The sequence below is a fragment of the Notolepis coatsorum genome (assembly GCF_963971535.1).
Source record: "Notolepis coatsorum genome assembly, chromosome: 10".
Classification (NCBI taxonomy): Eukaryota; Metazoa; Chordata; class Actinopteri; order Aulopiformes; family Paralepididae; genus Notolepis; species Notolepis coatsorum.
This window is the reverse complement of record NC_140174.1, coordinates 3,308,183-3,321,000: the sequence shown is the minus strand read 5'-3', so window position 1 is coordinate 3,321,000 and position 12,818 is coordinate 3,308,183.

Below are 12,818 nucleotides of genomic sequence, written 5' to 3'. Positions count from 1 at the left end.
GAGAGAGAGAGAGAGAGAGAGAAAGAGAGAGAGAGAGAGAGAGAGAGAGAGAGAGAGAGAGAGAGAGAGAGAGAGAAAGAGAGAGAGAGAGAGAGAAAGAGAGAGAGAGAGAGAGAGAGAGAGAGAGTATCAGGGTTCTATTTTCAGGGAATTAAAAGCATAACCAATGCTCCACACAAGGGCATGGATTAAACGCTCCCGTGCCCTGCATGGTAGTGAGGTACTGGAGATGGTGGACCAGCTCAACACCTCCCCTTCCCCCTTTCCCCCTACATCCAACTTTACCGCCAAGATGTCAGAAGTCATTCAGAAGTCCTGCTGTAAACCCACAAAAAAAGCCCAGGCGCTGACAATATTTATGGAAGTGTTTTATTAAAGTGCTGTGCTGAACCGCTAGCGCCAGAGTTTTCTGACATTTTTAGGTCCTCTTTTAGTCTTCACAAAGTCCCTATGGAAAACATAAATACTGCCAAAATATTCCTGGGACCATAGGGCCCAATGGCTTCCTCGTTTAAGCCACCGCAACGGCTTTTGCCTCAAGAATTTACTACATGACGGGGACGTTGTATAGCTTGTTTGCAGACAGGATTCGGGAAAAGTTTGGTCCGTTCGGAGGCAGCTTCCAGGGGAAGTTCAAGTACATACACCGGAAATTCTACCCCGTACACACTTTCGGCCGTAGTGCTTTACCAGTCTTTATCTCACGGAGGAGATACAACTGGGAACGAGGTTGTCGAGGTTATCGTTATTATCCTGGGCGGAAGTCTCCGGCAGTGTGTGTGCACAACATACAGTACTCCCTTCTACAACGTTGACTTCAGTTTCATCCTCCATCTTTGTCCTCCATCCAGCAATCCGCCCCTCCACTGTGGGTGTAGAGGTCTTCAGGATGTGACCTTTCAAAATAGACCAGAGTCATGCATGTGCTATAAGTATAAAGTATAATAAATAGCTAATTACTTTGGGTATGCAATCAGCATTCTTTTTGATAGAAGTTTGATAGAAGTGTCCTCTCCATTAGGTTATTAGGTTTTTTAGTTTTTTTGTATCTATTTTTTTGTCCCTTTTTTCCGTATTTTTGCTCCCATCCCAATTTAGTCGTTATGCCAATTCCCTTCCTGGTTGTTGTGCGCGTTTGCCCCCCACTGTCGGCCTAGGGAGGGTGTAGCACTACCACATGTCCCCTCCGATACATGTGGACTCAGCCAGCCGCTTCTTTTCACCTGCCAGCGAGGACTCTCACTGGGGGAACGTAACGCGCGCGGAGGAGGTTCACGCTATTTTCCCCCGATCCCTTCCCTGCTGAGCAGGCGCCCCGACCGACCAGTAGGAGTCGCTGGTTACAACGACCAGGACACACACACCCCTCCGGCTTCCCACCCACTAACACTGCCAATTGTGTTCGTAGGGACGACCGACCAAGCCGGAGGTACCGCTTGGACAGCTGGATTCGATCCCAGTCTCTGCGGTGGTAGGCGAGCGCTTAGTCCACTGCGCTACCCAGCCGCACCTTCTCCATTAGGTGTTTGACTCTTCGGCACTGGCCAGACGTGGACGGCCTGGCGTTTTGTTGTACTGACAATCCCGCGTTGGTTGGGCTTTATACCCCATGGCAGCGGCATACAGTAATAGTTATTTTTAGCATAGGTACGTTGTAGCAGGTAGGTTATTGACTGTAGTTCCTAGCATGTTTCCCTTTGTCTTCTCCCCCGTCTGCTTGCTCGACACACGGTGGTTCATCAGGGGGGTGGGGTCACCTTTAGTCGTCGTGGCAGCAGTGCCTCCCTCTCAATACCAGTCGCCAGGCAGAGCTTAGTGTCGCACGCCGCTGTTGCATTTGATCGAGTGCATGTTCAGCCCTGTGACTGGAGTGTAACCTAGAGTGTCAAAGTGGCTAAGTGGCTCATAGTTAAGAGCGTGAGTAAGTATAGACATGGTGATCCACTTGTGTTTTACACCCCAAATCGTTACTGTGTGGCCATTGCGCGTTATTGTGTGTGGACAGTTTTTTGCCACGGTGGCTATTTACGATTGTTGTGTGTGCCGCCGCCATTTTGGGCCTCCATTACTCTGGCTCGGTGCTGGTAGGCCAGCGTAATGCTCAAACCATTCTACTGACCAGGGCCGACCCGTGGGTCTGTTGGGCCCTAGATGAGATCCTGAAAATGCCCCCCCCCCCCCCCGTAGTAAAAAAATAATAATTGCCACGTTGCTCAACGTCCGAGAAAAACACTTGATTCACCAAACTACATTCAATCATCTTTGCAGACACCTCATTTCACCAGTCAGTGTTTCTCTCGGACGTTGAGCAAAGGGGGAGTGCCCCCACACTTTTGGGGCCCTAGGCGACCGCCTGTATGGCCTGTAGGACGGGACGGCCCCCGCTACTGACTGCTACGGCCACACGGGGTTCACCAGACTGTGCTGCGTTCAGGCCACCAGCAAGCAGTGTGATGTCCTCCTACCCCTATTGTGTTTTGTACACATTTTTATAAAGGTTTCAAATAAAGATGTACCTCTGTTATACCTTCATCTGTTGTCTCGCTGTGTTGCTGTGTTGGGAACGTATGGAACCTATAGTCCAGGTCGATATATAGCCTCCTAATAGATGGGGAGCAGGAGTGTGGGTGATGCTGAAAAGTCTGAAAAATTTAAAAAACTCGAAAAAATCCGAAAAATATCAAAAACTCTGAAAAGTCTAAAAAGATTCAAAAACTCTGAAAAGTTCAAAAAATTTCAAAAACTCGGAAAAGTCAGAATTTTTTTTAAAACTGAAAAGTCTCATTCCTGAGTCGTCATTTTAATATGTTTTTTTTTTTTGTCATAGAGACCCTCTCCCGTTGGCCGGCGGTGCACAGGCGTCACCCACACTTTCACAATTTCCCCCGCGCGGAATTGTGGGTGATGCTGCCTCCTTGGTGAGCCTCCTGTGAGACGGGGAGCAGGAGCAGCGTGGGTGATGCTGCCTCCTTGGTGAGCCTCCTGTGAGATGGGGAGCAGCAGGAGCAGCGTGGGTGATGCTGCCTCCTTGGTGAGCCTCCTGTGAGACGGGGAGCAGCAGGAGCAGCGTGGGTGATGCTGCCTCCTTGGTGAGCCTCCTGTGAGACGGGGAGCAGCAGGAGCAGCGTGGGTGATGCTGCCTCCTTGGTGAGCCTCCTGTGAGACGGGGAGCAGGAGCAGCGTGGGTGATGCTGCCTCCTTGGTGAGCCTCCTGTGAGACGGGGAGCAGGAGCAGCGTGGGTGATGCTGCCTCCTTGGTGAGCCTCCTGTGAGACGGGGAGCAGGAGGAGGAGCGTGGGTGATGCTGCCTCCTTGGTGAGCCTCCTGTGAGATGGGGAGGAGGAGCGTGGGTGATGCTGCCTCCTTGGTGAGCCTCCTGTGAGACGGGGAGCAGGAGCAGCGTGGGTGATGCTGCCTCCTTGGTGAGCCTCCTGTGAGACGGGGAGCAGGAGCAGCGTGGGTGATGCTGCCTCCTGCCTCCTTGGTGAGCCTCCTGTGAGACGGGGAGCAGGAGGAGGAGCGTGGGTGATGCTGCCTCCTTGGTGAGCCTCCTGTGAGATGGGGAGGAGGAGCGTGGGTGATGCTGCCTCCTTGGTGAGCCTCCTGTGAGACGGGGAGGAGGAGCGTGGGCCAGCAGACTATACTTCCTACATGGGTGTGAGAAGTCAAAGCTTCTCCTAAAACACGGCTCTAAAACAAAGGAAATGTCCATTGATTTGAGAAACATGCATAATCCTCTCAACCTACTTTTATCAACGGGGAACCCAAAAGGCCTATGATCTCAAGTCAAGTCAAGTGTTCCTTTATTAGCGTCAGCAATAAAGAAAATGTACTTAAGCACTTAAGTTAAGTACCCTCGCTTTGTTTACTGCAGAAAATTAACACCTAGTGCTAGTTCTAAACTGACATCGAAGTGACATTGGACTGGCAGAAGGATCACAGTGGCTCTCCCAGATCCCTTCCTCACTGCGCAGGCGCCCCGACCGACCTGTAGGAACCACTGTTTACAACAACCAGGACCCACCCCACCGGCTTCCCACCCGCTAACACTGCCAATTGTGTTAGTATGGACGACCGACCAAGCCGGAGGTACCGCTGACAGCTGGATTCGATACCAGTATCTCTGCGGTGGTAGGCAGGCGCTTAGTCCGCTGCGCTACCCAACCGCACCCAATGTATATGGTTTCTTTACCTTTCTGTGAACGTCGCAAAGCGTCGCAATCCGGTAAAAATGCCGGAGCTATGGACATTATACAAAAGTAACTGTACTTACAGTAGATTTCATTCATGGTCTTTGCTGCCCTGTAACGGGCACCTGGTGGTACTAAATCCAGATTTAACTCTGCCATTGGAAAGACAGATCGGCCATAATAAGGTCATTTATAAGCCCGATATTGCATATTCTATATTTCAAATTGTATATGTCCGGATGGAAAAATTCAGCACTGTATCTACGAAAACCTCTGTAAATCATCTGCCCTTTGTTCATTTGCGTTGCAGATTTTTAGTACACTTGATCTCAAGAAGCTGCTGGATGAGCTCAGTGTTAGCGTGGTGTTATTCATGTTAGCATGGTGTTATTCATGTTAGCATGGTGTTATTCATGTTAGCATGGTGTTAGCATGGTGTTATTCATGTTAGCATGGTGTTATTCATGTTAGCGTGGTGTTATTCATGTTAGCATGGTGTTATTCATGTTAGCATGGTGTTATTCATGTTAGCATGGTGTTAGCATGGTGTTATTCATGTTAGCATGGTGTTATTCATGTTAGCGTGGTGTTATTCATGTTAGCATGGTGTTATTCATGTTAGCGTGGTGTTATTCATGTTAGCGTGGTGTTATTCATGTTAGCATGGTGTTATTCATATTAGCATGGTGTTATTCATGTTAGCATGGTGTTATTCATGTTAGCGTGGTGTTATTCATGTTAGCATGGTGTTATTCATGTTTGTTATTCATGTTAGCGTGGTGTTATTCATGTTAGCATGGTGTTATTCATGTTAGCATGGTGTTATTCATGTTAGCATGGTGTTAGCATGGTGTTATTCATGTTAGCATGGTGTTATTCATGTTAGCGTGGTGTTATTCATGTTAGCATGGTGTTATTCATGTTAGCATGGTGTTATTCATGTTAGCATGGTGTTATTCATGTTAGCGTGGTGTTATTCATGTTAGCATGGTGTTATTCATGTTAACATGGTGTTATTCATGTTAGCCTGGTGTTATTCATGTTAGCGTGGTGTTATTCATGTTAGCGTGGTGTTATTCATGTTAGCGTGGTGTTATTCATGTTAGCGTGGTGTTATTCATGTTAGCGTGGTGTTATTCATGTTAGCATGGTGTTATTCATGTTAGCGTGGAGTTATTCATGTTAGCATGGTGTTATTCATGTTAGCGTGGTGTTATTCATGTTAGCGTGGTGTTATTCATGTTAGCGTGGTGTTATTCATGTTAGCATGGAGTTATTCATGTTAGCATGGTGTTATTCATGTTAGTGTGGTGTTATTCATGTTAGCGTGGAGTTATTCATGTTAGCGTGGTGTTATTCATGTTAGCGTGGTGTTATTCATGTTAGCGTGGTGTTATTCATGTTAGCGTGGTGTTATTCATGTTAGCATGGTGTTATTCATGTTAGCCTGGTGTTATTCATGTTAGCGTGGTGTTATTCATGTTAGCGTGGTGTTATTCATGTTAGCGTGGTGTTATTCATGTTAGCATGGTGTTATTCATGTTAGCGTGGTGTTATTCATGTTAGCATGGTGTTATTCATGTTAGCGTGGTGTTATTCATGTTAGCGTGGTGTTATTCATGTTAGCGTGGTGTTATTCATGTTAGCGTGGTGTTATTCATGTTAGCGTGGTGTTATTCATGTTAGCGTGGTGTTATTCATGTTAGCCTGGTGTTATTCATGTTAGCGTGGTGTTATTCATGTTAGCGTGGTGTTATTTATGTTAGCGTGGTGTTATTCATGTTAGTGTGGTGTTATTCATGTTAGCGTGGTGTTATTCATGTTAGCGTGGTGTTATTCATGTTAGCGTGGTGTTATTCATGTTAGTGTGGTGTTATTCATGTTAGCGTGGTGTTATTCATGTTAGCGTGGTGTTATTCATGTTAGCGTGGTGTTATTTATGTTAGCATGGTGTTATTCATGTTAGCGTGGTGTTATTCATGTTAGCGTGGTGTTATTCATGTTAGCGTGGTGTTATTCATGTTAGCATGGTGTTATTCATGTTAGCGTGGTGTTATTCATGTTAGCGTGGTGTTATTCATGTTAGCATGGTGTTATTCATGTTAGCCTGGTGTTATTCATGTTAGCGTGGTGTTATTCATGTTAGCACGGTGTTATTCATGTTAGCATGGTGTTATTCATGTTAGCGTGGTGTTATTCATGTTAGCGTGGTGTTATTCATGTTAGCGTGGTGTTATTCATGTTAGCGTGGTGTTATTCATGTTAGCGTGGTGTTATTCATGTTAGCGTGGTGTTATTCATGTTAGCGTGGTGTTATTCATGTTAGCGTGGTGTTATTCATGTTAGCATGGTGTTATTCATGTTAGCACGGTGTTATTCATGTTAGCACGGTGTTATTCATGTTAGCACGGTGTTATTCATGTTAGCGTGGTGTTATTCATGTTAGCATGGTGTTATTCATGTTAGCGTGGTGTTATTCATGTTAGCGTGGTGTTATTCATGTTAGCGTGGTGTTATTCATGTTAGCGTGGTGTTATTCATGTTAGCGTGGTGTTATTCATGTTAGCGTGGTGTTATTCATGTTAGCGTGGTGTTATTCATGTTAGCCTGGTGTTATTCATGTTAGCGTGATGTTATTCATGTTAGCATGGTGTTATTCATGGCATTAAAATGTATTACAATTTACTCAAGCATAGTATATTTATGACACTGGCAATACATTCCCCGAGGTCCATAGATGTCCCTAGATACCAAGAACATGCAAATGGAACCTTGTAGAAGTGGAGCGATCCTCCGTCTACTTGGGTAAATGTACTTTTAGGAGTATCTTCTGAAAATATGGCTATAGGGCTTTAAGCCGTTAAAGACATTGCTATCTTTTCACGTCTACAACAGAATGCAACACAATGTTTTACTGTGCTTTTATTGAAACTAAAGTATCTCAACCTTCTGCGTCATCTGCTGGTTTGGCAACGCTACTGAGAAGGACTGTCAGGGAGACGGTAACAACAGCCAGTAAACTGTTAGTGATCACGTCTCCGAGCACGGACGACATCTCTCTACGGAGACAGAGCGGTGAACAAGGCAAACAGCACTGTGATTGACCAGAGGCCTCCTGCCTCCTCGTTTGAATTGTTGCCATCTGGGACGACGATACTAAAGCTTTTCTCTCGTTCCACCGGCCGTTAAAGCGACAATGTGTCGACAATGTGTTTTTTTCCTTCTCCTATTAATTAAGTTTAGAGTGTGTACAGAGTATCTACAAAAGGCGCGACTGCAAAGGACCGAACGCTCGCCTCTCCCCGTCTGTATTTTCTCCCTCTCCCTCTCTTTCCCAGTGCAGGCAGCATGAGGGCCCATTCCATCCATCATTGTGTTTGCTGGAGCTGGTTTGTTTTTTTGCGTGGCGGGTTGGGGAGGTAACTAGAGCGATGAAGCCTAACGGGGGAAACGGGAGGACTAGTTCATCATGTTAGCCTAGTTAGATGAAAGGAGAAGAGAGAGAGAGAGACACTCAATAAATCTCCACATCTCTTTTTTCCCCTTTCTTTCCCTCCAACTTCTCTCTCTCTCTCTCTCAACCCCCTCTACCTCTCTCTATCTCTCTCCCTCTCTCTCGCCCCGCTTCTCTCTCTCGCTCTCTTTCTCTCTCTATCTCTCTCTATCCATCTCTCTCTCCCTCTTTCTCTCTATCTCTCTCCCTCTATCTCCCCCCGTCTATCTCTCTCCATCTCTCTCCCTCTATCTCTCACCCCCCTCTATCTCTCTCCCTCTCTCTCGCCCCCTTTTCTCTCTCTCTCTCTTTCTCTCTCTCTCTCTCTCTCTCTCTCTCTCTCTCTCTCTCTCTCTCTCTCTCTCTCTCTCTCTCTCTCTCTCTCTCTTTCTCTCCATCTCTCTCCCTCTATCTCTCACCCCCCTCTATCTCTCTCCCTCTCTCTCGCCCCCCTTCCCTCTCTCTCTTTCTCTCTCTATCTCTCTCTATCCCCCTCCCTCTATCTCCCCCCCCCTCTCTCTCTCTCTCATTTTCCTCACGGTGTCACAGTTTCGCAACACGCTCAGGGAGATCTCCTCCTGCACCCCGAGCGAGACGTTAGCTGTTTCACACGAGGGACGGGGAAAAAGAGATACGCTTGCTGTGCCTCGTGTGCCGGAGTCTCCTGGATGTCTCTCCGCGCTCATGGGTGTGCTGAGGTTAGACCATCGGCATTATTATTAATATCCTCCGTAATTGTCATATTGTGTTGAAGTTTGGGGAAATACATATAAAACCAACCTACAAAAGATATGCACGCTGCAAAAAAGGATAAGGATGGTACATCATGCGGGTTATATATTTTTGTATCCACTTTTTCTCCTTATTTTTTAAAATTTTTCTCCCATCCCAATTTCGTGTATCCAACTCTCCCCTCCCCTGTCTTGAACGTTGCTCGACTATGCCTCCCACTGGCCGGTTGTAGGGAGGATAGAAGCCTTGCATCACGTGTCCCCTCCGGCACACAAGGAGGCAGCCTGTCACATCTTTTCGCCTGCCAGCGCGGACTCTCATTGGCGAGGAGTAACGCGTGGGAGGCTCACACTACCCCCGTCATTTCCTGTTTCTGCTGTGCAGGCGTCCCCCAACAGACCTGTAGTAGTCGCTGTTTACAACGTCCAGATTACCACCCGTCGACTTCCACCCGCTGACTCTGCCAAATGAGCCAGTACGATGGCCGGCCCAAGCCAGAGGCAACGCTGAGACTGGGATTCGATACCGGAGTCTCTTGCATTGGTGACGAGCGCAATCTCTGCTACGCCACCCAGTCGCCTCTACCTCATGCGGGTTATAGAGATCATACCAATTGTTTATTTGTTACAAGTCAAACTCTGAAATTGAAAGATTTGGTTAAATTCAAAACTGCACAATTCATGTTTAAAGTAACACAAAATATAGTCCCGGGCAACATACAAAACATTTTCATGGGCAGAGGTGGGGGTTATAATCAAAGAGGGGAATTGAATTTAAAACAACCTATTGATCGTACAACTCTCAAAAGCAAGTGCATCTCATTTACATTTACATTTACATATAATGTGCATCTCAGTTTGTGGGGTATCCATTTGGAATGAGTACTATTGAAATGTTTAAATGCACATATAAACAGGAATTCTTGGGGGGAGCTCCAGTAGCTCACCGCGTACCTCGAACGCTATTTCGCCGTCGGGGACAACCGTGCGCGTCACGGATCTGGGGTAGCGAGTTCGACTCCCGGACAAGCCGTACTTTCTCAGAGTGTCTTTCCCCCCATCTATACCCCCATTCAACCTGTTTCTGTCGGTCATACTTGACCAGGAAAAAGCGATAAACCCGAAAAGAACCAGCTGACTGGTCAAAGTTTAAAAAAAAAAACACAGGAATTCTTGGGACAAGTATAAGTAAGAGGAGCTTGAAAATAACGTGAACTAGTATTTTTGTAATTATTTATTTATCTTTATCAGCTGTAGTGGATAGGTATATTATTTTTGATATTGATAGAGAACAACTTATTACATATTTATATGATAGTGTAAGGAAGGGGCAGGACCAGATAAGCTTTGCTTCTTTCTGTGCCTTCTTGAACAAAACCATTTGTCTTGAGCTATGTTGACAATTGCTTCCATATATTTTATTTTATTTGTATTTGTATTTTATTTAGTTTTTAATAAAACATTTTTCTTTTTCTTTTTTGTAATTTGTTTTGTGTTCATGGTTAAAAAAATAAAAAAATATCAAATAAAATTGTTATTGGGTTTTCTCTTTATTGGCTGAGCCATCCGGTGCAGACGATGAGCAGGTTGGCTGTCAGGATGGAGGTAGGTGAGTTTCAATTGTTGTAGGCAATCACAGAGACGGAGAAGGTATACTCTTGAACAGGTTCGACTTTAATAGTAAAGAACACAAAGAGTAATACTAGGATACTATGCCGAGGGGCAAAGGGAAGAGGGAATAAGATAATGGAGCTTAGTGGTGGTCCTGAACTGGAACCGGCCGTGTTATCTCCGAACGCCTATAGTGAAGACCTGACGAATGACAAGCAGAAGGAAGGAATGTTACATAGCCACCAAATACCAACATTCCACACACACCCCCGTGACAGCCAATCAGAAGCCAACCCCTAAGTGACAGCACTAAATGACAGGGAAAACAAGTGACAGCAGTCAGGTGACAGATGACAGAAATGGTGGGTGGTTCCCGACCGTAGTCAGTAACCAGAACGTAACAGTTGGCACCTTGCATGGTAGCCGCTTTGGATAAAAGCTGCTATATAAATGCACCATTTACTATTTACTAGGGATGTCCGATATTATCGGCCGATATTGGCATTAAAATGTAATATCGGAAATGATCGGTATCGGTTTAAAAAAATATATATATAATAATATATATATATATATATATATATATATTTATTTTACATTTATTTAACCTTTATTTACCCAGGCAAGCAAGTAAGAATAAATTCTTATTTTATTTATTGTGAAAAGTATGCATAATGTTGTGTTTTTGGGGGGGGGGGGGGGGGTATCGGTTGATATCGGTATAGGAAATTAAGAGTTGGACAATATCGGTATATCGGATATCGGTAAAAAAGCCAACATCGAACATCCCTAATATTTACCACTGTTACACTTGTACACTTGTCATACTGGACACTGAATTCTCATACTGGATCAGTTTTGGTAATATTAGGGTTCAACTCATCCACCCAACAGATGTGAGCTGCTTTGGGTCAGTGTATTGCAGCACAAAGTACACACACACATACACACACACACACACACACACACACACACACACACACACACACACACACACACACACACACACACACACACACACACACACACACACACACACACACACACACACACACACACACACACACACACACACACACACACACACACACACACACACACCTACACACCTACACACCTACACACACACACACACACACACACACACACACACACGCACACGCACACACACACGCAGGGCAGAGCCTCTCTACGAGTGTCCATATCTGTCTTCATGTCCTCGCCCTTGACATTTCCGCGACATTTGTCGACATTTTGCGGACCTGGGCATAAGCCGGAGGACGCGTGAGTTCATCAGAAATGGGGCGGGACTACCGACGACCACATGTCACCCGGCTCGGAGCCATCTGTGCCCGGGGCTCGCGCGCTGAGGAGGCGTCCGCTGTGCCAACTACTGTTTCAGATTCAGATTTCTTTATTCACCATTATGTACCTGAGGTACAAAATGGAACGTGATTTGACATTACAGTGCATGATTGATATTTTCACAAAGAGGAACAACATGATAATAATAATGATGATAAATAAATAAGTAAAGTGCGAAACAGGACAGAACAGTGAGACAACAATAAGACAGTAAAGTGCAGTGGTGGGGGACGTGGAAACAGTGCAGCACAGTTCAAGTCCAGAGGTCCAGCCCTAGCAGCTCACCATAGAGGGGGGGGGAGCAGGGGGGGGGGGGGAGCAGGGGGACACCTGACTCGTTTACCAGGCGAGCTGCTGAGGGGAAGAAGCTGAGTCTATGGCGGGACTTTAATGTCTTGGGCAGCCGTATAGCCGCCTGCCGTGGGGGAGCATGGTGAAGAGGTCGTGACCCGGGTGGGCGGGGTCTGCCATGATCTTCCTCGCCCTCCTCAAGGCCCTGGTGGAATGTAGGGACTCGAGGGAGGGAAGGGGGGCAGCCGATCTGTGGTGTGCTGGTCGCTTTTTCTGCCACGTCATGATCGAGACACACGGTGGGACAGTTTAGTGTCCTCGGATTGGATGAAAGTGGAGAGGAGGAGGGACAGTTTGGTGTCCTCGGATTGGATGAAAGTGGAGAGGAGGAGGGACAGTTTGGTGTCCTCGGATTGGATGAAAGTGGAGAGGAGGAGCCCATGATGGAAATAAATGGAGATGAGTCATCTAGTGTCATGGGCTCTTGCAAGGGAGTACTGTGGCGGACTGGGACCGTAATTCCTACCGGGAATTTGACTCAGGCAGGCCTGGCCACGCGTAATAATAACACCTCTGATTGAGCTATCCAAAACGCTGGGTTGTGAATGACAAGTTAACTCATTCCTGCACAGGAAAATTCGCAGAGTAAAATGTACTCAAATTGAGTAAAATGTTACTCCCAAAAAGACAGTATTGGCTCCTAGTCCAAATAGAGTCAAATTGACTCTTGTCACAGAGTTAATTCTTCAGAGTTATTTCTACTCCATTTAGTGTTAACATTTAACTCTACAAAATGCCAATTTGCTCCATTTAGCATAAAGTAAAAAGAACTCTAACATCATTTCACTCAACACAGAGTTGTATTTTACTCCGTAGAGTTGTGATTCCATCAATAGAGTTGTATTTGACTCTGTTTAAGAGTAGTAATTGCCTCAATATAGAGTTATAATTCCCTCAATATGGAGTGTTATTTTAATCTATAGAGTTATTTTTCAATCAATATAGTTATACTTCCCTTAATATTAGAGTGGTATTTTAATCAATATAGTTATATTTCACTCAATAGAGTTATATTTCACTCAATATAGAGTTATATTTCACTCAATATAGAGATATTTTAAGTTATATTTCACTCAA